Source organism: Panthera onca, chromosome C1 (assembly GCF_046562875.1).
Source record: "Panthera onca isolate mPanOnc1 chromosome C1, mPanOnc1 haplotype 2, whole genome shotgun sequence".
Classification (NCBI taxonomy): domain Eukaryota; kingdom Metazoa; phylum Chordata; class Mammalia; order Carnivora; family Felidae; genus Panthera; species Panthera onca.
The window spans coordinates 43,835,536-43,856,276 of record NC_138346.1 but is presented as its reverse complement, the minus strand read 5'-3'; the positions used below and the strand labels follow the sequence as shown (position 1 = coordinate 43,856,276).

General features: G+C 45.3%; 1 protein-coding gene across 3 annotated transcripts in view; it reads left to right on the top strand.

Annotated features, from left to right (window-relative positions):
• Positions 1-6,251: 6,251 nt before the first annotated feature.
• Positions 6,252-20,741, top strand: part of MYO1B (myosin IB) — a 188,250-nt gene continuing 173,760 nt past the window's right edge. For 2 of the 3 annotated variants that reach the window (XM_060622449.3, XM_060622448.3), the window contains exon 1: positions 6,253-6,634. The gene's annotated coding sequence lies outside the window, so the exon portion shown is untranslated. Of the gene's footprint in view, positions 6,635-20,741 lie in introns of all 3 variants that reach the window. The other variant, XM_060622446.3, reaches the window with a different exon arrangement.

Below are 20,741 nucleotides of genomic sequence, written 5' to 3'. Positions count from 1 at the left end.
TCAGGGTCATTTTAGGTGCAGACTCAAGATTTGGGGAGAACTTGTCAAGCACCCACTTGCTGAAATGGGGGCTGGTGCAGGTGAGGCTGAGGCATGGCAAAAAGGCCCCAAGGGGGTGAAAGACATAGGCCTGTGCTCCCTTCCTTTAATCATATTGACACGTATGGATTTGGGGAGAAACAACCGCATTTTGGAATGTCTGATGGGAGAGGAGGGTATGCATCTTTTCAATAGAAGTTACACTTGTTTTAGAAGTTGAGTTACTTTCTAGTGTCCTGGCCCATGTGGTCTCCTTCTTCCTCTGTATAGGGTGGACTATGCCTTGGTGGTATTCTCTTTAAACTTTTTCCAGCTTTATTCAGAATTGAGGTAGATCATCACTGTGAAGCCATCATAGGACTTGTTTTGTTCTACCTTGCTGTGAAAGTCCTCGAAATTGCTCTGAGATCCATCTGGAAATAATTACTGAGATTATAGACCAGTTCAATTTACTTAAAATAAGAGTACACGAAATTCGTTTATCAGTTCAACAATATTTATTGAATATCTTGTATGTTCCCAGGCTCTGGGGCATACAACAGTGAACCAAAGAGACAAAAATTCTGCCTTCGTGGAGCCTCTCACACAGATGTCAAGATTGAGAACACTGCGGAAGCAATGAGTGAACGTGCTATGAAGCCTTGGTTTATATTTCCAAGTTACATTTCAGTTGATTAGTCAATAGTACTTCTGCCTGGATTATATCCCCTTGGTTGTTAATAAATTATTTTTTTTTTTGTTAAGCATTTTCATATGCTAACACTAGTGAGGAGTGTCTACACTGGACTCAAATAAATGGGCATCTAGTTTTGGGGACCTACAGCAGAAACAGAATATTTTTTCACGTTTGCTAAATTGCTCTTCATTTGGGATAGACAGCTAGTACTCTTTCCCTCTGCCCTAATATTTGCTTTTCCTTACGGTGCTCCTTGAGTCTCCTCAGCAACGAGATGACAGCTCCCTAGTTATCATCGGAAAAATGAAAGTACTTTTTCAAAAAGATTGGACAAAAGTCTGGCTGTTTTTCAGACAGATTTATTGTTTAACAGCAAGGTTTTGCCATAATGCTACAGCTTGAGAGGAATTTAAAAAGACAATTATTTTAGTAGTTAAAATGACAGAATGCCAAATTATAAAAATGCCAGGGGAAAAATGCAGGCAATTTAAATTTCCTGGCAATGGGTCTATAATTTATTTGTAGGATCAGAGTATTCTGAGCTATGGACAAATGCAGTTTGTGGAGAGAAAAATTACACCCAGAGTTTCACTGCCTGATTTTAGTGCTCAATTATACTGTTATATTTTTATAAAGAATAGTTGCTTTTAATCTTCACATAGGCTAATACCTATAAGGAACTCTATCTGTGAGACCTTTGAATTCTTCTTCTTCTTTTTTTTTTCATCTTCAAAAAGCTTTAGGGGCGCCTGGGTGTCTCAGTCGGTTAAGTGTCCGACTTCGGCTCAGGTCATGATCTTGCGTTTCATGAGTTCAAGTGCCGCATCGGGCTCTGTGCTGACAGCTCAGAGCCTGGAGCCTGCTTCAGATTCTGTGTCTCCTCCTCTCTCTACCCTTCCCCTGCTTGTGCTCTCTCGCTCTCTGTCTCTCAAAAAATGAATAAATGCTAAAAAAAAAAAAAAAAAAAAAAAATTAAAAAAAAAAAAAAGCTTTAGTGCATGTTCCTGCCCAGGAGAAATTCTATCAGTCATTTTACCCTCTAACATTCTTGTTGTCATTTATCTACAGTTTTTAATTTTTTAAATTAATCTTAGTTTTTATTGATGTATAATTGAAATTGGTATAACATTAAAGTAGTTTGAGGTATACAATGTAATAGTTTGATATTTGTATATATTGCAAAATGATCACCAGTTGACAGTCCAGTTACTGTTGTATTTTTTTCTTCTGATGAGAATTTTCAAGATCCACTCTCCTAGCCACTTTCTATATACAGCTTCTTAAATACTTAAAGTAAGAGCAGTGGTTTTTGTCCCGGAGGCTGAAAATGCCAACAGAAATATTTTTTACAATACCTAATGTGAATTTCAAATAATACTTTCAGTATTAAGCATTTATTTTCAAAGCACTCTTTAAATACATAGGAAAGATTTTCTTTCGCAGGAAACTACATAAGAAATACTAATTCAGTGTTTACTGTATTTAGAGCACTATTCTAAACTAAGAGATAAATACTAAAGAAATAAGACAGTACTTGTTTTTTGACATAAAAGAAACAAAGAGCTCACAGATTAAATGCTCACAAATGTGAGAGGAGGTATAGGGTCCTGAGGTGAAAGACTGTGCCCTGAAGCAAGACTGGCTAGATTGAAATCCTGGCTCTGATGTTACCATTGTGTAACCTCACACGAGTAACTTAATTTTCCTCTGCCTCAGTTTCATCATCTGTAAAATGGGATTAATAAAAATTAAAGTAATGATCGTATTTGCTGTAATTATTGTGTATAACAACAATTTATAATTAATAACCCACCTCCTTGGGCTGTCGTGAGGGTAAATAATGAATTAACATACATTCAGAGCACTGAGAACACTTTTGAAAACAGAGTAAGCTCTCTGAGATCATGCTTATTGTAATGGGCCTGGTGCTTTCAGACTGCATTGTTCTATTCATTCATTCATTCCTTCATTCATTCATTTTCATTTTACAAGAGGGAGAGAGTGCCTGAGGGAGGGACAGAGAGAGAGAGAATTCCAAGCAGGCTCTGTGCTGTTGGCCCAGACCCCGATGCAGGGCCTCGAACTCATGGACTGTGAGAGATTCTGACCTGAGCCGAAATCACGAGTCAGATGTTTAACTGACTAAGCCACCCAGGAGCCCCTGAATTATTTCTTTAATCTCGATATCCATCATCTCTAGTTGGAGAGGCCAAACATTCATAAGAGAAGAACTAGAAAGATGTTATAACCTGGAATAAAAGAATAGGTACCGAGAGTCTGTGGCATTAAGATGTTACCCTGGAAGAGAATGCAGGATGCATCTCAAGAAGATGGTGAGGGTAGAGGAGAACGGAGTTTGGTCCCAAAGGATAAGTAAAGCGGGTGAAAACGAAGTCTTTGGGTGGGCAGATGAAGAGAGAAAATATGGCAAAAACAAAGATGCTTAGGTTTTTTAGAACTGGAAATCCCTTAACACATTCAGGATGATGTAAAATAACGAAGGACAGAAAGCATGAAGTTTCTGGTTAAAATGCTAAAGCTGGCTGCAGAGAGGGCCAGTGAGAACATGTAAAATCATGACTTCCGGCCCAGTATTTCTTTTGCTACACCAAAGTGAGGTAGAAGCAGGTCATGTGGTTGTTTTGTTGTTCATTTCCCCACAATTGAATTAAAATAAATTTTTTTTAGAGGGCTCCAGTTAAAAACAACTAGGATAAAAGAAGAACAAGAAATCCTGCGCATTTCGTGGTAATTCTCTTCCTGGGACACACAAATGTGCTTTGTACATACATTTTCCCCACAAGGATGGCAGGATTTTCCCTTGTTTTAATTTAAATCACTGCATGTTTTCATTGAGGTGAAGTGCACCTCTTATAGTCACTTTACTCCTATAATTTGACAATTTATGTCTCTCACCCTAAAATCATAGTGAGTCCTTCTGCTTCTTCATACATTCTACTTCCTTTAAATAGACTGATGGGAAAGTAAAAAAAAATGCTTTTGTAGTTGGTGGATTTATTATCCATGCTTGACAGTTATTATACCTGTAGTCTGCTTCTTTTAAATTCGGAAGTTGTTGATTGATTGACTTTTGAGAAGAATGGCCAGGAAGGTGAAAGTATTTAAAAACCTCATGGTATGTCTTCAGCAGTTGGATTTTGAGATTTATGAAAACTACAGGTTAATGGTGTTTTTAAAAGACAGGCAGAACTTTGCTCTAGAAACCCTTTTGGCTTTCTAATAGCTTCTTGGTTCATTTTCTCAATGTTTATTGGGATGAGTTCAACAGTTGCTCATAATTTCTTGTCTCAGGTTGCTGAAAAAGAGGGAGAGAGCCTCAAGTGTCCCCACTATGATAGGTCCTTCCAGAGGCAGAAGTGTCCCAACGTAACCAAATTCCCAACCTTTACCTTGGGGCAGGAGCTCCGAAGTCTTCCTAAGAGCCCCTCTCTCAGTAGTCCTATTCAGCACATACTTGTCCCAAACCTACTTTTGAAGAAAACTTGGCCTTTTTCAAAGAAGAAAAGGTTATAGAGTTCCCCTACTCTTTCAAACCATTTGTTCACGTTTTGTGTTTGCAAACCTGCCACTTGAATTTCTGTTAATGTTTGAAAAGCTGGACTGGATAGAGAGGTCAGGGGCCTCCTCATTGCCAAACTGCTCTAAGCCGTCTGTTTGGAACCTGATATCAAATGAGCAAAATGGAAAAGTGAGTCTCAACGTGTCATCAGATGGCAGGCCCATACACTGTTGTGAACGCTGGTGTTCATCAGGCTGGGTTATCAAGGTCCGAGGCGGTAGGATTGTGGCGGAGACTGTGGAATCAGACTGCCTGGGTTCAAATCCCAGCTCCGCCACTATTTTCAGTTTCAGTTGCTAGGTAACGACCACTCCAAAGACAATCTCTTTTTATTGTCCTCTCTCCTGATTCTGAGCATGGACTAGATTTAGTTAGGTTTTCTAAGTCTCTCATGCAGTGTGGTCAATCAGTGAGTGAGGCTGGAGTCATCTCAAAGGCTCAGTAACTCACATACCTGACTGCAGGCTGGGTTCTCAGCTGGCACCATCAGCTGGAGCACCTGCACATGACCTTCCATGTACACCAGGCTTCCTCTTAGCATGGCAGCTGGGTTCCCAGGGTGAGTGTTCCAATAAAGGTCCAGGTGAAAACTGTAGCTCCTTTTATGATCTAAAATCAGATCACATAGCATCACTTCTGCTGTGTTCCTTTCATTAGAATCAAGTCACTAAGTACAGCCCACATTCAAGAGGAAGGCAATTAGACTCTTCAATGGGAAGGGTGCCCAAGAATCTGAGAACGTGTCTTCAAACCATCCTTGCCACTTATTAGTCGGAAGACCTCTCTGGTTTTGGCTTTCCCGGTCAGTAAAAGAACAATGAGAGTAACTTATCTCAGGATTTTGTGAAGATTAAACAAGAACAGAACAGTCCCCGGTATTCAATACGCCTTAACTTAGACCACTGTCATGCAGATCTGAATTGATGCGGATAGGGTCGTCAATGATGATATAGCTCCAAGCAGACAGAGTCTGGGCAATTGCCACCTTTCCAAAATCTACTGGTGACATTTGACAAATCCCAGTGCCTGTGTTCTTATGGCTCTGGGAACAGAGTTACTATATATGGTCTGAATTCTTTGGTTCACCTCATTTTAGTGACAGTTGCCAGATATAGGTCAGTCCATTTAAACCTGGCCCCATTTATGGCAATTTATTTCGTTATAGGATAAAGTAGTTAGAATCATGAGTAATAATTACTGTGCCTATATTGCTTTTCACACCTTAGCCAAGTAATCCTCACCTCACCCAGTGAGTAAGGTTGGAGGAGCACCCTTCCTTCCTCCAGGATGAGGAAACCAGGACCTCGGTTAAGTGGCTTGTTCTACATTCCACAAAGAGGCAAGAGGCAGGCTGGAGTGAGAAGCTGGAGGTCCTGACTCTCTGGCCCCTCCAACATGCCTAAATAATATGTAGACTAATACCCCATCTCTGATCATTACCCAATGGCAGTTAATATGCTATTTTCAGATATACGGGTATTTGAAATTCCTTTTAAACTATCTTTCATTTTTTTGTAGCAGAGAACTGGCCAGTGTCTACTTAGCATAATGTGAGATATTACAAATCCTGTAAGTAAAAGCATACTTGGCTACTCAATACACCTTTTTTTCCGTTTCGGTCAAATTAATCCTTTCTGATATTCTTGGGTATCCGAACTTTTTTATCTGGGGCAGAAGGAACTGTTGAGAACACTCCCAGTGTTTGCTGGTATGTGCCCCCAGGCTGGCTCCTAGTCGTCATCCCTCCTGCCCCAGTTATTACATTTCTAGTTTGATGTTAGTGAATTCAGGAGTAAAAAAAGGTACAAGGGCCGTGCTCTCCGTGGGCGCTGGGCGGGGACGCCTCCCTTTCCCTCTCCTCTCCTCCCCTCCCCTCCCGGCCCTATCTAGGCTTGCCCTCGGGTGCGGAGGCTGCCGCTCGCGCTCACCGGGGGGCGCTGTGCAGCCGGCACCGGGCGGCCGGAGGTGAGTCGGCTCGGAGGCGGCGGCTCCCGGTCCTGCAGGCGCGCGGAGGGGCGAATCCCAGGCGGCGAGGTCGCCGCCCCCGCCCCTCGGCCAGCCCCTCCGTCTGCCGGGGAGAGGGGAGTGGCCGCACGCCTCCCGCCGCAGCCCTGCTCTCCGCAGCCGCCGAGCTCTCTGCAGTCGGGCGCGCACCGGAGCCCAGCCTCGGCGCGTGGAGGCGGTGCGGGAGCGCGGGGCGCGCCAAGGGTCGGCAGCCGCGGGACAGCGTCCGCCCAGCAGCCTCCGCCGAGCAGCCGCCGCGGGAGCCCCGCAGCCTCGCAGTGGGCCCGCGCCCCGGAGCGCGAAGAGGACCAGGAGGCGGAGTGGCGCCCGGCGAGGTAGCGCGAGCGCTTTCCCCCTCTCCCTTGCCCTGCCCGCTCGCTCCAGCCGCGGCCCGCCAGGGGCGGTAGAGGGGGCGCCCCGCGCCTTTGTGCCCGAGGTCCCGGTGGCCCCGCCGCAGCCCGCGGGGCACGGGTCAGAGGGGGCTGCGGCGCTCTCGTCCCGGCGTGGCCGCGCTGCGGCGAGAACTCGCGCGTGCTGGAGGTCGCGCCCGGTGGTCGTGACTCCGCAGTCGTTTCGGGGGCGGGTGGGAGAGCAGGCTTGTGAACTAAGTTGCTCTTACTTTGCCCTATTCTCCTAGCACTGTGGGCAAAGTGGAATCCAGATCTTCCCCGTTCTCACCCACACCCCTCCATTTCCCTGGCCCACAGCTGTTTCCTGGCCCCCTGGTTCTTTGGAAGTGGCCTCCTCCGGGAAGGAAAACGGAGGGAGAACAATGGAGCGTCCTGGGGAGTGGGGTTCAGGTGCGGCGTGCCCCGGCGGCGGCGGCAGGGGAGAAGGGGGTCCAGGACCCGATGGGGCGTCCCGCGCGTGCAGCTGCGCCTCGCTCCTTTGTTCCGCCGCAGCGGAGGGGGCTGCCATGGGTCTCGTTTCCTGCCCGGGATGGGATTGATTCACGGTCGTTGAGAGGGAAGGGGAGGGAGCGGGGCCGGAATGAAAACCAGATTAGGTACGGGAGCCCTGGAGGGTGCTAGCGGGGGCCAGGAGGAGGGTTGGGGAGGCGTTGATGAGAGTGCACTGGAGAATGGATTGCAAACACACAACATTTTGTCTAGGGGCCGTGTGGGTTTCTGAAGCTTCTTTGTAATGCTTTGTTCAGGCTGTGGCCCGAGCGTTTATTGCCTCAACAAGTTGTGCACTTCCTTGAGTTCTAGGCGCTCCCGGTGTTAGTTTGCTGAAATCAAATCTTAGTTACGGTGGAGGAAGACTTTTTTTGTTATGGATCAGGGTGTTTGTGTGTATGTGTGTGCCTCTGGATCTGTGTGTGTGTAGCCAGTGGATATTGGCTTGAATGGGTATGAGGCAAACTTTATAGAATTGATTTTGACATAAAATAATTTTCTCTATTGTAATATAGTATATAACAATTTTCCAGGAATGTTTGAGGGGAAACCACTATAAAATTAGACATTGCTAAATAAATGAATCAGATTATGTAACACTTGAGTTGAAAAACCCTTTTGCAGGCTTTCCCAGAAAACACACCCCGCACACCAGTGTTTGGATTTTGAGTTGAAAAGCCACTGCTTCTGTGCTTTCACTCTCCCCATGTGGGCCACCTGGAATAAGAAAAAGAACTCTTACCATTATGGTGAATGGGAATTTTTTTTTTTTTTTTAAAGGGGAGGTAGAATTAAATGTAATATGTTGGCTATTTGTTGAGTGACCCTTTTCTAGATTGGAATCAAGAAACCCAGGAGGAAACAAGGTTGACCTGCTGAGGGAGCCAGGGGGCATTGAATGATGAGTGTTGTTTGAATGGGGTATTCCAAGCAAACCTGTTTTGGGAGGAGGCTGACATTTCCAGGCGTTCATGGGTTTGTGTCTATGGGACAGTAGTGGAAGGATCCCAAAGTGGGACTGAAGGTTAGAGTTACCGTGGTGATAATTTAGGAGACATTCAGGTATAGTAGTCTGGCTGCAGGCAGGGCCAGGAATGTAGTCTGGCTGCAGGCAGGGGCGGCAGATGACCCAGTGCTGTGTCTTTGACAGCTCTGAGGACCCACTGTGAAACCACCCCATTGGGCATTCATGTTAGGACAACCAAGTTTGAAAGCCTCTTAACCTTAGCATGGGAATTAGGAGCTTACTCCAGGGGGAAAATATGTTTCCTGCCCACTAAGTGGTAATGGAAAAGAGCTGTGCAAGCTGCTGCTGAGGGTTTGTCTTTTTCGTGGGGGGATGTGGTCACGTTTTCAGGCCAGGCTGAGAAGCAGTGGGACTTGTCCTCAGAAGCCATTATGATGTGAAGCTGAAGTGGGATGTAGTCCAACCATCAAGCTGTTTGTTGTTATAACTAACACATTGCCTGGCAAAACATTGTGCCACAGGCAGCAAACAGAGGGAACAGAGGGAGACTCCTTCCTTATTGTTGTGTTGCCATTTTGGACTCTTCATGTGTGCTGTGAATAACTCTGTAAAATGTAGCGCAGTTGGATTCCTCCCAAGTACTCCTTGGGATATACATTAACAACAAGCAAAGCATGAGACTGTGTTAACTGTTGCTGGGACACGGGGTGCGGGTAGGGGGTTTCTCTTCCATAGCTTGTCTCTGGCCAAGGGCTCTCCCCGTGGAGCTCCTGTTGTGCGTTGAGGCTGACTACTGGCTGCACCCCCTTCATGGGATGGGATGAATCATCACTTTGTCAAGCCTGGCGTTAAAGACTGACTCTCCGTGGTTGCCGCACAGTTATGCAAAGCAAGGAGGAGCTGTGGATGTCAGTGGGGAAGGAGTGGGGGTGGGAGTGGTTTGGCTAACAAGGGATCTTCAGAGTGTAAGATCCGTGTTTTTCACATTTGTCCTTCTTTTTGGTGAGACTCTCCTCTCCTCCCCTTCCCTTCTACTGTTTTCAGTAGCTGGATATTTGGATTTTAATTAAATAGCCTAAGAGTAATTGTCACTATCCTTCAGTAAGTGTTTACCATGTGTGACGGGTTTTGCATACGTAACTACGAATCCTTAGAGCTTGATGAAGTGGGTGTTATATCCATTTTATAGTTGAAATGAGGCCTAGGGAATTGAGTAGCTTGGCCTCTTACACCCTACTTGTGTAGGTAACTAGTAAGTGGTGGACGGGGAATTTGAACCCTGATCTCTGATTCCAAGGTCCCTAGTCTTTTGTGTAGACATTGTATGGTATGATATCTGTTAATAATAGGAATAACAACAGTTTGATCATTTGATTCGCCTTTTGCAAAGTTCGTATCACTTTCCCATATATTATCGTAACTGATCCTTTGAGGAACCTCTGTGAGATAGGTTTGGAAGGCACAGTTAGTGACATCACAACCCTTAAAACTGTGTTGTTAAAAAGCTTTATGCTGTGTGATGGCCTGTGTGACTAAGCTTTAAGTGAAGGAAACTTTATTTTTAAAAAGTTAGGCTGCCAACACTTAAAAAAAACTATTCTTTTTTGGAGACCTTTAAAAGTGGTGGAATAGAATAGATCTTACATAGTGTTTAAGCATTTTATATTTATTGAAATCCATTTTAGCTCCTTTTATCTTACAGCCTTTTCATAGAACAGCACACTTTGGAGACCCAGTGCCAGAGTGTCTTTTTAGAAGAGAAATAAGGAGGGAAGGAATGTGATTATGAAGAGGAAGTGGGGCATCAGAATTGGAAACATACGCAGCAGCAGGCCGTACATTTTCCCAGCACATGCTTTGGGTCCTGGCAGGCGCCTTTTACAGAAGACATCCCTCCTTAGGGAAGTGTCGAGGGCCCTTTTTTTACAATACCTCTGAGATCATCACATCTCTGTGCTCATGGGAACACATATTTCACGGGACTTCTGTGCTCATCCTTCCCCACAGGGGAAGCAAACGAGCTTAGTTGCCCGTGTGAGAAGGGAATGGGAGCTGTCTCCAGTCCTTGGGGTGGAATGGAGAGCGGTCGTGGGCAGGAGGCACCTGTCCTTGACCTGGCAGTAACCACCCAGTGTAGGAGCGGAATGGATTTTAACACTTGGCATCATCGTTTGTTTATGGCTTTCTCAGAATGCTCCTGGGCGAATGGGAAAGTCAATATTGGTTTTGTTTCTAAGACAAGACTGTGAAGACTGTAAGTTCTACTTACGTGTGTAATTGTTTCAAGCTAGGACCTCATTTGGGGTCTTCAGGGAGTATGGTGCAGGTGTGGTAACTTTTGTCTTCTCCTCTTCGCCAGCTATTTGGAGGGAGCCAGACACGAGGTCTGCTGAGCTCTATTGGGGAGCACCTTCCAACTTAGCAGCTGAGCAGGGTGAGGGATGCGTAGCAGCGTCTCGCCCCTGTCACCTTTCCTGGGTTTCTCTTCAGTTGTCAGTGCCTTCTTCATCCATTCGTATTTTATTAAGCATACGGGTGATGGGAGGCCATGCATTAAAAAGCAATAAAGGAAATCCATTGTGCCTCAAAGGACGCACAGCAGGGTGGGTCACTGTGCCCAGAGTGGATGTTGGTGACACGAAGAAAGTGACTGTGACAGCTGTGGTGACCAGGGCCACGCCAACACTTGCTGCCAAGACAAAAGCTGAAAACAAAAGCAAGAGAGTGAGGGGGACCCCGAGCACAGTGCCCGCTCCTTCTTTGTCAGAGGTTTCATTTCCTCCAGCCTTTGATGGTGCGCAAGGGCCCGGGGTCTCAACACCTGCCTCTGAAGGTTGGATTGGCTGCGATGTTAGGAAGCAGCATCCTGGAGGAGAGCGCGGGGGATCCTTTTGTGGATCCTGAGGATGTCTAAAGTGCCCTTCCATGGGGGAAGGTGCCGACCTGCGTGGTTGGCCCTGGCGTATGGTAGGACCTTGGTGCCTCCTGCTTTCTTTCCTTCACACCTGCCAGTGTCCTGTCCTCCTCCTGTGTTCAGCCTGGCTGGCGATTCAGTCCCGTTGAGGCTGTTCACAGACTTCGGCTGTATTTACCTTATGGACAAGAAATGCCAGGTCCCCAAAGAATGAAGCATTCATATTTTATATGACGGTCATTGCTCTTGTCAGTGAAGTGTTGGGTGCTTTCTTTGTGTCAGGCCTCATGCTGGGTGCTCTCTACAGCTGGTTTTGTTGAATCCTCCTTGCTCTCCTCCAGTAGGAGATATTTGTGGATGAGGGAACTGAGTAAGCCCAGGAACTGTGCTTTCCAGAACAACATGCTGCCTCCTGGTGCAGTGTTCTTTGAAGCTTTGGGCCACTTTTTTTTTTCTTTTAAGTTTATTTATTTACTTTGAGAGAGTGTGAGAGAGTGGGGGAGGGGAGAGAGAGAGAGAGAGAGAGAGAGAGAGAGAGAGAATCTCAAGCAGGCTCTACACCACCAGTGTGGAGCCGGATGCGGCCCTCAAACTCACGAACCAAGAGACTGTGACCTGAGCTGAGATGTCGTCTGACGCTTAACCTCCTGAGCCACCCAGGCGTCCTGCGTTGGGCCACTTGTAAGGAGTATATTTTAAGGAGTTGGAGGGAGGGCCTGCCCTTGACAGTCCCTCCCCGCTGCCTTCCTTGCTTCCTTTGTCAGCTGGAGTCAGGGTTCCCGTGGGTGTCCTTGGCCAGTCCAGAGCTGGGCGGTTTGGTTGAAATGCTTCTCAGTTTCTCCTTCTTTTCTGGGCCTCATGCTTGGCTCTCCCATCGTGCCTCAGTCTCCCCCAGATGAGGGCGACTTGGGGAACAGGATTTAGCCTGCTGGTGAAGACCCGTTCCTTGCCTGTGCTCTTTCTTACTCTCTCCTGGCACTTCTTTATCTGCAGGAATGAGACGGCCATCTGGGGCTTTGCAGGGGCCTTGTCTGGTCTCTGGTCTCTAGTCTGTCCGAAGGCAGACGGTGTGCTGCTGGTCATCCAGTTGGAGGTCAGGGCCCGACGTGGGTGAGTGGTATGGTGTGAGCACCGCTGTGGAGCTGGGGCTGAGGGACCAAGACGTCGGACAAGGCGGGGAAAAAGAGGGTTGGTGTAGAATTTATATTCTTCCAAGATAGGCAGTTTTAGAAGTTGAAGTCTGGAGAAAAGTGAAAATTGACATTCTTTCTTTTCTTATCAGATAAACAACACTGAGCTTCTAAAAATACCAGGTGCCTGGCTTTCCCTGATAGTTTGAGAGGCCAAGAGGAAACCAGGTCTGTGCCTTCCAGGGACTTTCCCACTGATCCTGGGTGGATCCAGGAAGCTTGGAAGTGCCCAGGTGTCTTCATTTTGCTGTGTTAAAAATGAAAATACAATTCAAAATTGTACCTTATGTATTTTTAAACTTGTTAAAGAGAAAAGAGAGGAATTCGACATCCTTAAAGAGGTTTTCAAAAATTGCATGGAAAAGACGATGGAACAGGTTGTTAACTACTGAGTTTTGTGAACGGGGTGTTCATGTCATTTCCCTGCTGATTTTCACGGGTTGCACGAAAGTAGTTTTTGTACGCTTCAGTCAAAACAAACAGCAACAACAACTCTTGGTTTTTTCAAAAACTTTTCAGCCTTGATGGAAAAATCCCTGCTAGCCTGCTGCATTTTCCATTGCACCTTCCTTCTTTCTTCTCCCTGAATGCTGCTTCCTTTTAAGTTCTTTGTTATTAGACCCTACAGGGCTACTTGCGGTTCTAAGCTGATCTTTTTTTTCCCCTTGAAAGTACTTCAGAAGGATCATCATGATTTTATTCATTTTAGAATCCCAGGCTAAATGCTTTTAGGAAAAGCTTCATTTAAAAAATTTTTTTTAAAGTCTATTTATTTTTGAGAGAGAGAGAGTGAGTGTGTGGCACCCAAGCAGAGGAGGGGCAGAGAGAGAGGGAGACAGAGAATCCAAAGGAGGCTCCATCCAGACTCTGAGCTGTCAGCACAGATCCCGATGTGAGGCTCGAACCCATGAACCGTGAGATCATGAACTGAGCCGAAGTTGCACGCTTAACCAACTGAGACACCCAGGCACCCCAGGAAAAGCTTAATTTTTATGAACCCTGGGCTTAGGTCAGTGTGCATGGCTAGTGTTTTGTAGGCACTCTGCTTAACAGTTGTAATAGGCTGACCACAGTTTTGATCTACCCCTGATGTGGTGAGCCATCTAGGAAGAAGTTCTCATTTGCCTGAAATCTTCAGGGTGTTGAGAGGTATTCATAAAAACATATGAATTGTCACATTGGGTGAGATTCAGACTTCTGCTTTGTGCAGCAGCAGAATATAAGTTAACACAGTATTCTGTGACATCGGGGCAGGGGGCTGGAGTTAGATTTCATAGCTTCGTAGGTTTCATGGATAACTTTAAATATCTCTAATTGCATGATCTCTTAAAAACTTCTCATTCATATATTTAAATTCATATATCCAGATTCTTGAATTGTTTATTTTTGTTCTATCTTCTATACATTTCACATCTTCAAAGGAACTTGATAGTATTGGTATTTTGACGATCTCAAGTGCCCAATTTTTGGAATAGTAGAGTATTAAAGTTGAAAGAGCCTAAAGGTCACTGCTGTAACCCCTTCATTGTATCTGAGACCTGCTTAGGTTCATGAAGTTGACCTGGGACAGATCTGGGAACTTGACCGTAGTCTTCTTTTCTTTTCTCACTGCCCCCCCGCCCCAAGAGTGAGCATGTGGGAGAGGGGCAGAGAGAGAGAGGGAGAATCGCAAGCAGGCTCTGCATTGTCAGTGCAGAGCCCTAGGTAGGGCTCGAACTCATGAACCGTGAGGTCATGATGTGAGCCGAAGTCAGATGCTTAATGACTGAGCCACCCAGGTGCTCCTTGACTGTAGTCTTTTAACTTCTTGCTCAGTTTTCCTTCTAGGGGAATATTTCACTGTCTCCCCAAGTCCATCTAAATTCAAGCTCAGTACCCAGTACCTAATAGTTGATCCTCTTTTGACTTGGCTGTTTGTGCTGATAGGATTCCCATCATCATCTGGACTTGGGATTCCAGAAGCATTCCCTCCTTCTCCACTTTCTGTGACCCATCCATTCAGTTGTTTTATTTGGTTGATTATTGCCTTTAATTTCCAAGTCCTTAAGCCTCTGCTCTGGCTCAGGCCTCTAAAATGCTGGGTTAGTAGAATGTAGCAATTACCAAAGTGGGTTGTTCCATAAAAAGTTAGGTTGAAAAAAAAAAAAATCCCATAAAGTGAGTAGATGTGTACTTCAAAAAGGGTTCCTTGGAGAAGTAGGTGTTGGTTCAATAACATTTTAAATAGGTTTCTTTGCAGAAAGACTTGTTATGGCCTTTCATTTGTGGTTGCGGACTATGACTATCCAAGAGAGAGATACAGTATGCACACGTCCCCATTGTGTGACCACTGAACCCCTTCTGGCAGGGGTCATTATTTGACAACACTGCTATAGTTACTTCATAGTACCATTTCTAGAGCCATTACCAGCTGACTTTGTAGGAGAATGTGTATTCGTTTGATGTGAGCCACCCACACTTGGTTCACTCTCAGATGTGTCTTAAGCTTTTTGACCTCATTATTCTCCTGGAGCTTTCCTTCACCCTGGAAGGCCCTCTCCACCCTGTTACACGTCTTTCACAACCAGGTTTGTTCTCATCTCAACCAGTTTCCCCCAGACTCTTGCTCTTCTGAACTTAGAGCATTTACTGTTTCACCGCTTAAAACAAAGAGAAAATATTTAAAACAGTCAAAATATTAGAAGGAATGTTGCACACCCCTAATAGTTAAATTACTGGAATTCACAAAAATGACACTTTCCCTATTTGTGTCTGTTGATGTGTCACACACACATTACACTCTTGCCTCTTTCTCCATACTGGGGAGCTTTTTCCCATTAGCTAGGCATGTGGCTTTTTTTTTTAAAAAAAATTGTGTTATTGTTATTACATTACATGTATATAGTATGCAGGGAGAATTGAGATCTTTAGGGCTTCATGGCTTACCATCTGTGACCTGATATACCTATTTATTTATGTCTTTTATGTCCTCTGATGAAATTTTACCATTTTGTGTCTGAAACGCTTACATCTTCTGTTAGATTTGTGCCAACGTGCCTCATGGTTTTTGTGGTCATTGTGAATGGATTTGTGTCTCATATCTCTGATTGGTGTTGCTGGTGTACAACAGTGGCATTGACTTTGTGTTTGTTTGTAGATTGGTCTTGACTGATCAAGTTTCCGCTTAAACTTGGGTTTGTGCTTGGAGCCTGAGGTTGGGTGGCTTACCTAATAGAGCACAAAATACACCCTGTGGTGGAAATGTCACCTTTCCCACTGGTAAGATTACTGCAGTACTTTTCGAAGTAAGGGGAGGTGACTTTTTAAAATTCTTCAGTGTATGCATTTATTCATTCATCAGATGTTTGGGTGCTTACTATGTGCCGGACCGTGGACTGGACCCTGTACTAGTCTTCAGTGGTGGTAGCACAGGCATGATTTCCACTCTCATGGCATATGAGGGGAGAGAGATGTTGCAGAAATGAACGCAAATATTTATGATTTATGAATTGTGATTGGTGCTGTGAAGGAAAAGGACAGGGGACTGTGAGCATAAGAAAGGCTAAGAGAGGTGATGTTAGATTGAGGCTCCAGGGAGGGCCTGAGGACGTGGACATTGGTGCAGTGGTCTTGAGAATGAGTCGGTGCTGGAGGAAGAGAAGCCCGAAGAGCTTTCCAGACCCTCAAAAACAAGCTCAGAAGCCCCAAGATGGGGCTCTGCTGTTAATGGTAGATTGCTGGAAATTTTAGTAATCAGTGACTGAAATCAAGTCACTGCCTCTTAGTAAATCATCATGATAGTGGTATTCAATAGTGTGTAAATTATGATGACATGGGAATATTTATTTTTGGTCAGTAATTTCCTCTTCCGCCCCTTCCTCCTCAAATGAAAATGCTCGAGGGGTGCCTGGGTGGCTCAGTCGGTTGAATGTCCGACTTCGGCTCAGGTCATGATCTCTCAGCTCATGAGTTCGAGCCCCATGTCGGGCTCTGGGATGACAGCTTGGAGCCTGGAGCCTGCTTCGGATTCTGTGTCTCCCTCTCTCTCTGCCCCTCCCCTGCTCATGCTCTGTTTCTTTCTGTCTCAAAAATAAATAAACATTAAAAACTTTTTTTTAAGAAGAAGAGAAAACGCTCGAGTTAAGAGAGTGCCTCCGTGGTGCGGCTTGAACTGGGCTGCTGCCCATCCTCCATCCCCAGTTCCCCATCTGAGTGCTGCCATTACCCCGTGTACTGGCACCTGCTGGGCACATCAGAATCCTGCTCAGACTGGGTCCTGCTCTGAGTCTGGACAAGCCCTCTTCCCTTCCCGGGAGGGTTTTGGAGCAGGGCCACCTTTGGCTCTTTCAGTGGCTAAGTCCTTACCCCCCACCCCCCACCCCCCTTTCTCCAAAGATACACTGAAGGCTTTGGGGTAGGTGGAGGGGTCCTGTGTGAGTTTCACTTAAGCCCACCTAGACTAACTGCTCTTTGGTCATTGAAGCTTTGCACCGGGGTAAGTGTGACTGAATCTGGTTCTTTCTTACATGCCTCAGTGGGAAGCAGTGTGGTGCAGTGGTGACAGGCTAGTTCTAGAGAAAGTATTGGTTTGGAGACTTGACTCTTCTGCTTAATAGTCCATGGCCTTGGGCAGGTAGCTTAATTTGTCTATGCCTCTGCTTTCTCATCTGCAAAATGCAGGTCACAATAGAGCCTTCTTTTGGGGCTTGTAGTAAGGATTCAACGTGTTAACACGTGTATGTGTCTAAAACAGCGTCAGGCACAGGCATCACTCTGTGTAAAGGTTAGTTACTACTCCTTGGTCTTTCCTGAAAATGGATTCCTGGGGTTCTCCCTCCTCCCTGCCAGACACCCAGACCTGTTTGAATCCGAGCAGTGCACATAATTTATGATTTGATACGGGACTCAAGTTACTCCTAAAAAATAATTAGGAATAAAGATGGCAAAGAAATAAACCAAAATGTTCATGGCGATTGTGTTGGTGTAATTGTGGTGACTTACTTTTACCCCTCTTATTTTACACGTTTCCCATAATCTGGTTATGTTACTTCTGTACAGATGATAATATAATAACATCTTATGGAAAAAGGCCAGGCTGGCACTTAACCCTAGTGGTTCTTTAAAGTGGGGCAGAAGAGGAGGGACGCCTGGGTCCTGCCTGCTCAGATTGCTTTGACACGTGGTGGAATACCTTCCGGTTTATGTCTCTCCGGGCAGAAGTACAACGGTATTTAAAAGTCTTTAGTAGAGATGGCCCCGAAAGTTAGAAGGTGGGGGATGTGGTTCCTAGTGAAAGGAAACTCTTCATTCTTTGTTTCTTCTTTTGTTTTTCCCTTTGTGTTCCTTCTTGCGCTCCCTGAGCAGGCCTCCAGCCATCTGTCACTCAGTCTCTTTTGGGCTCCCCATACTCCCCTCCCCCTCGAATATGTTCTTTTTCATCCCCCATCTTTCTCCTTTACTTGTTGTCGTGCAGTAAAGGAGATGCATACGTTCTACAATTTAAAGAGTATTTTTTTCTTTATTTTTAATCGTAAAACTAAATGTAACTTTTTGCCTTCAAAAATCTAAATTGAGTTGCCTTTTATTTACTCACACCTGTAATTAATTGATTGATTGACTTAGTTTCTAACTAAATCACTAAACTCTGGGGGCGGGGGGGAGGTGGGTCTGTGCCTCCTGATAGCTCCAGGAATCATGGGGGATTGGGAGCCTGGAAGAAGGGAAGATTGAGGGGATGAGGAAGTTAAATTTCTCCTCTTTCCCTGTTTTTCTTAGGATGATCTGTATTGTTACCATTTCATTATGTGTCAGAATTTTTAAACGTTTCCAAACTGGAAGAACAGAATTCTGGACAATTACCAAGGTGCATTTTTACAAAGAAAACCTTGCCAAATCTGACACATTTCCTCAAAAGTCCGTTGCTTTTAATTACTTTTTAAAAAGTTCGGCAAGCTTTTCAGCTCTCCTTTCATGCTCTCTTGTATAATTGTGAGTGGAGAAATGGTCTTTCCTGCTAAGTTTGTTTTATCTGCAGGAATTTATGCGTAAGCAGGGGTATTCTATGAGTATCTCAAAATAATACCGACACAGGTTTCAAGGAGGATATGACAGCCGTGGAGAGGAAGAGCTACTTCCTTGAGAAATATTGCTAATTTCAGTGAGATTTCACAGTTGAATGTGAAATCTAGTTGAGGGGATTTGAATGAGGTGATGCCTTCCCATCCCATATTTCACAATTTATAATGTTTTTCATCTCTCACCACAAATGCCCAATTTGAATGTGACATAAATATTTATGAGCATTCTTTCTGTGCTGTGAGGAAGTCTAGTACAATTACAGTAAAATCTAGACTTATAGAATGGGTATCACCAGGAGTTAGTATTTCTTTTTCAGAAGGATTCATGATTAGGAATCCTTTAAATTAGGAACAATACACATACGACTTTTGAGTAAGGCAGTGGTCGGAGAAGGTATGTATGTACATGTACCCGTGCGGCATGTACCCGTTTTCGCACGGACTCACCTAGGTATGCGCAGGACTTTGTACATGTTTGTGGCTGTTGCCTGTTTCATTTCATTTGCACCAAAACGTGGAGAAGGAGAAATTTGTTGGGTTTGTTGGTATGAAGTGTACCAGGAATAGGGCATGAGCATTGAAGAAATAATGGTAAAACTGTCAGCCCAGTCTTAAATCCTTGCCTTTTGTTGCTTATTTGGAAAACAAACAAAACGGTATGCGTAAAATGTTAAAGGAAACTTGTACCCGGTTACATCCTTGGAAGGGGCCAGTTTTCCGTCTCATGGATTCCAGGACGGAATAGTTGACAACTTGCGGGAGAAATGCCCCTCTTTACCTGGCACACAGGCTGGCGACATTGGCTAGGGAGGTGGCTTCACCTGTGATTTAGCTTCCAGCCCTACGCGTGCTCTCCTGGCCGCAGCTGTGCGTGATGATCTTTTCTTACTGGAACATTTAATTACCGTGGCAGATGTGGGGAGCTCAGTTCCGCAGCCGTACAGCTGTTTGTATGTTCAGTTGGATTTCTTGAGAGAATTAATCACTTTTTCGAGGATCTTATGCTGAGGTCTACAAGTATAATAGGATTTAAGGGGAAAGTTTATTGCATGGGAGTTTGCACTGGATGTTGTAACAGATGCAGCATGGAGGTGGAGTGACAGACAGCTGAGGGGGCTTCTGTAGTAAACTTCCCATTTACCCTGAGGCCAAGCCATTCACAAAGTCCAAGATTGCTAGAACTCTCACATGGACATTCTGTCCTAGAGAGTCATCTTAAGAACCTTACACAAAGTTTGGAAAATGGAGCTAAAAAAGACACCTCTTGAGCCGGCTACTCTAAAATATCAACTGTAGTCACTTCTGAATATTCCTTTCCAAGCTTTTGATGTCTGTGTTTAAGATCTATACTGTTGCCTAGTTTTTCAAATAGATTTTATAATTGTGTATTATTCCATTGAGTACCATAATGTCCCCAAACTTTTTTTTTTAAGTTTATATTTTGAGAGAGAGCTTGCAGGGGAGGGTCAGAGAGCGAGGGAGAGAGAGAGTCCCAAGCAGGCTCTGCACTGTCAGCGCAGAGCCCGAGGTAGGGCTCAAACTCATGAACCGTGAGATCACGACCTGAGCCAAAGTTGGACGCTTAACTGACTGAGCCACCCAGGCCCCCCACACCAAACATTTCTTACTGTTGGGCATTTGGGTTGCTTCCACATTTTGCCGTGGTAAATAATGCTGTGATAAACACTTTTGGACCTCTACCCTTTTCCATAGTTTGGATGCTTTTCTGACAGTAGACGCTGAGAACAAGATGATTGGATCAAACACTGTTGTGACCATTTCGATAGCTGGAGTGTGGGATGGCTCCCCGGATTCTGGCCTGTGAGACGTCGGGAATGGCTGGCACACACAGGCCCGAAGGGGGATGGGTTTGTTTGGGCTGCAGGGCCTCAGGGCGGTGTGTGTGGCTGAGCAGACCACTGAAGTCCAGGGCCTGGCACTCAGGGACAAGCCAGGGCCTGAGGTCCAGATGGAGGCATCACGGGTATCTGGTTGAAGATGTTAAGATTGCTGGAGGGTGGAATGAGAAGAGAAGAAGGCGGATGATAGAACTCTGGTGAACCTTATTTTGTGACAGGCAGAGGAAGGAGAGGCCATTAAGGAGAATAAGGAGTGAGGGGGGTGGGAAGTGGGCCGCCAGGGAGAAATGGCCAGTGGAAGCCAGGGCAGGAGTGAGTTTTGAGGAGAGAGTGAGGTGGGCAACAAACAGGTGGTGACATTTTTTCTGAGGCTGTTTCGGCGGCGTGTGCCAGGTAACGGGTAGCAAGTGTCAAAGGCAGGCCTCGTCAGAAACCTGAGGGGTGGAAGGAGAGACTGGAAGTAGGCAGTTGCCAGAAGGGATTGTAGGACGGTTTATTAGTCCGCTGGGGCTGCTGTAATAAAATACCACAGACTGGGTGGTATAAACAACAGAAAT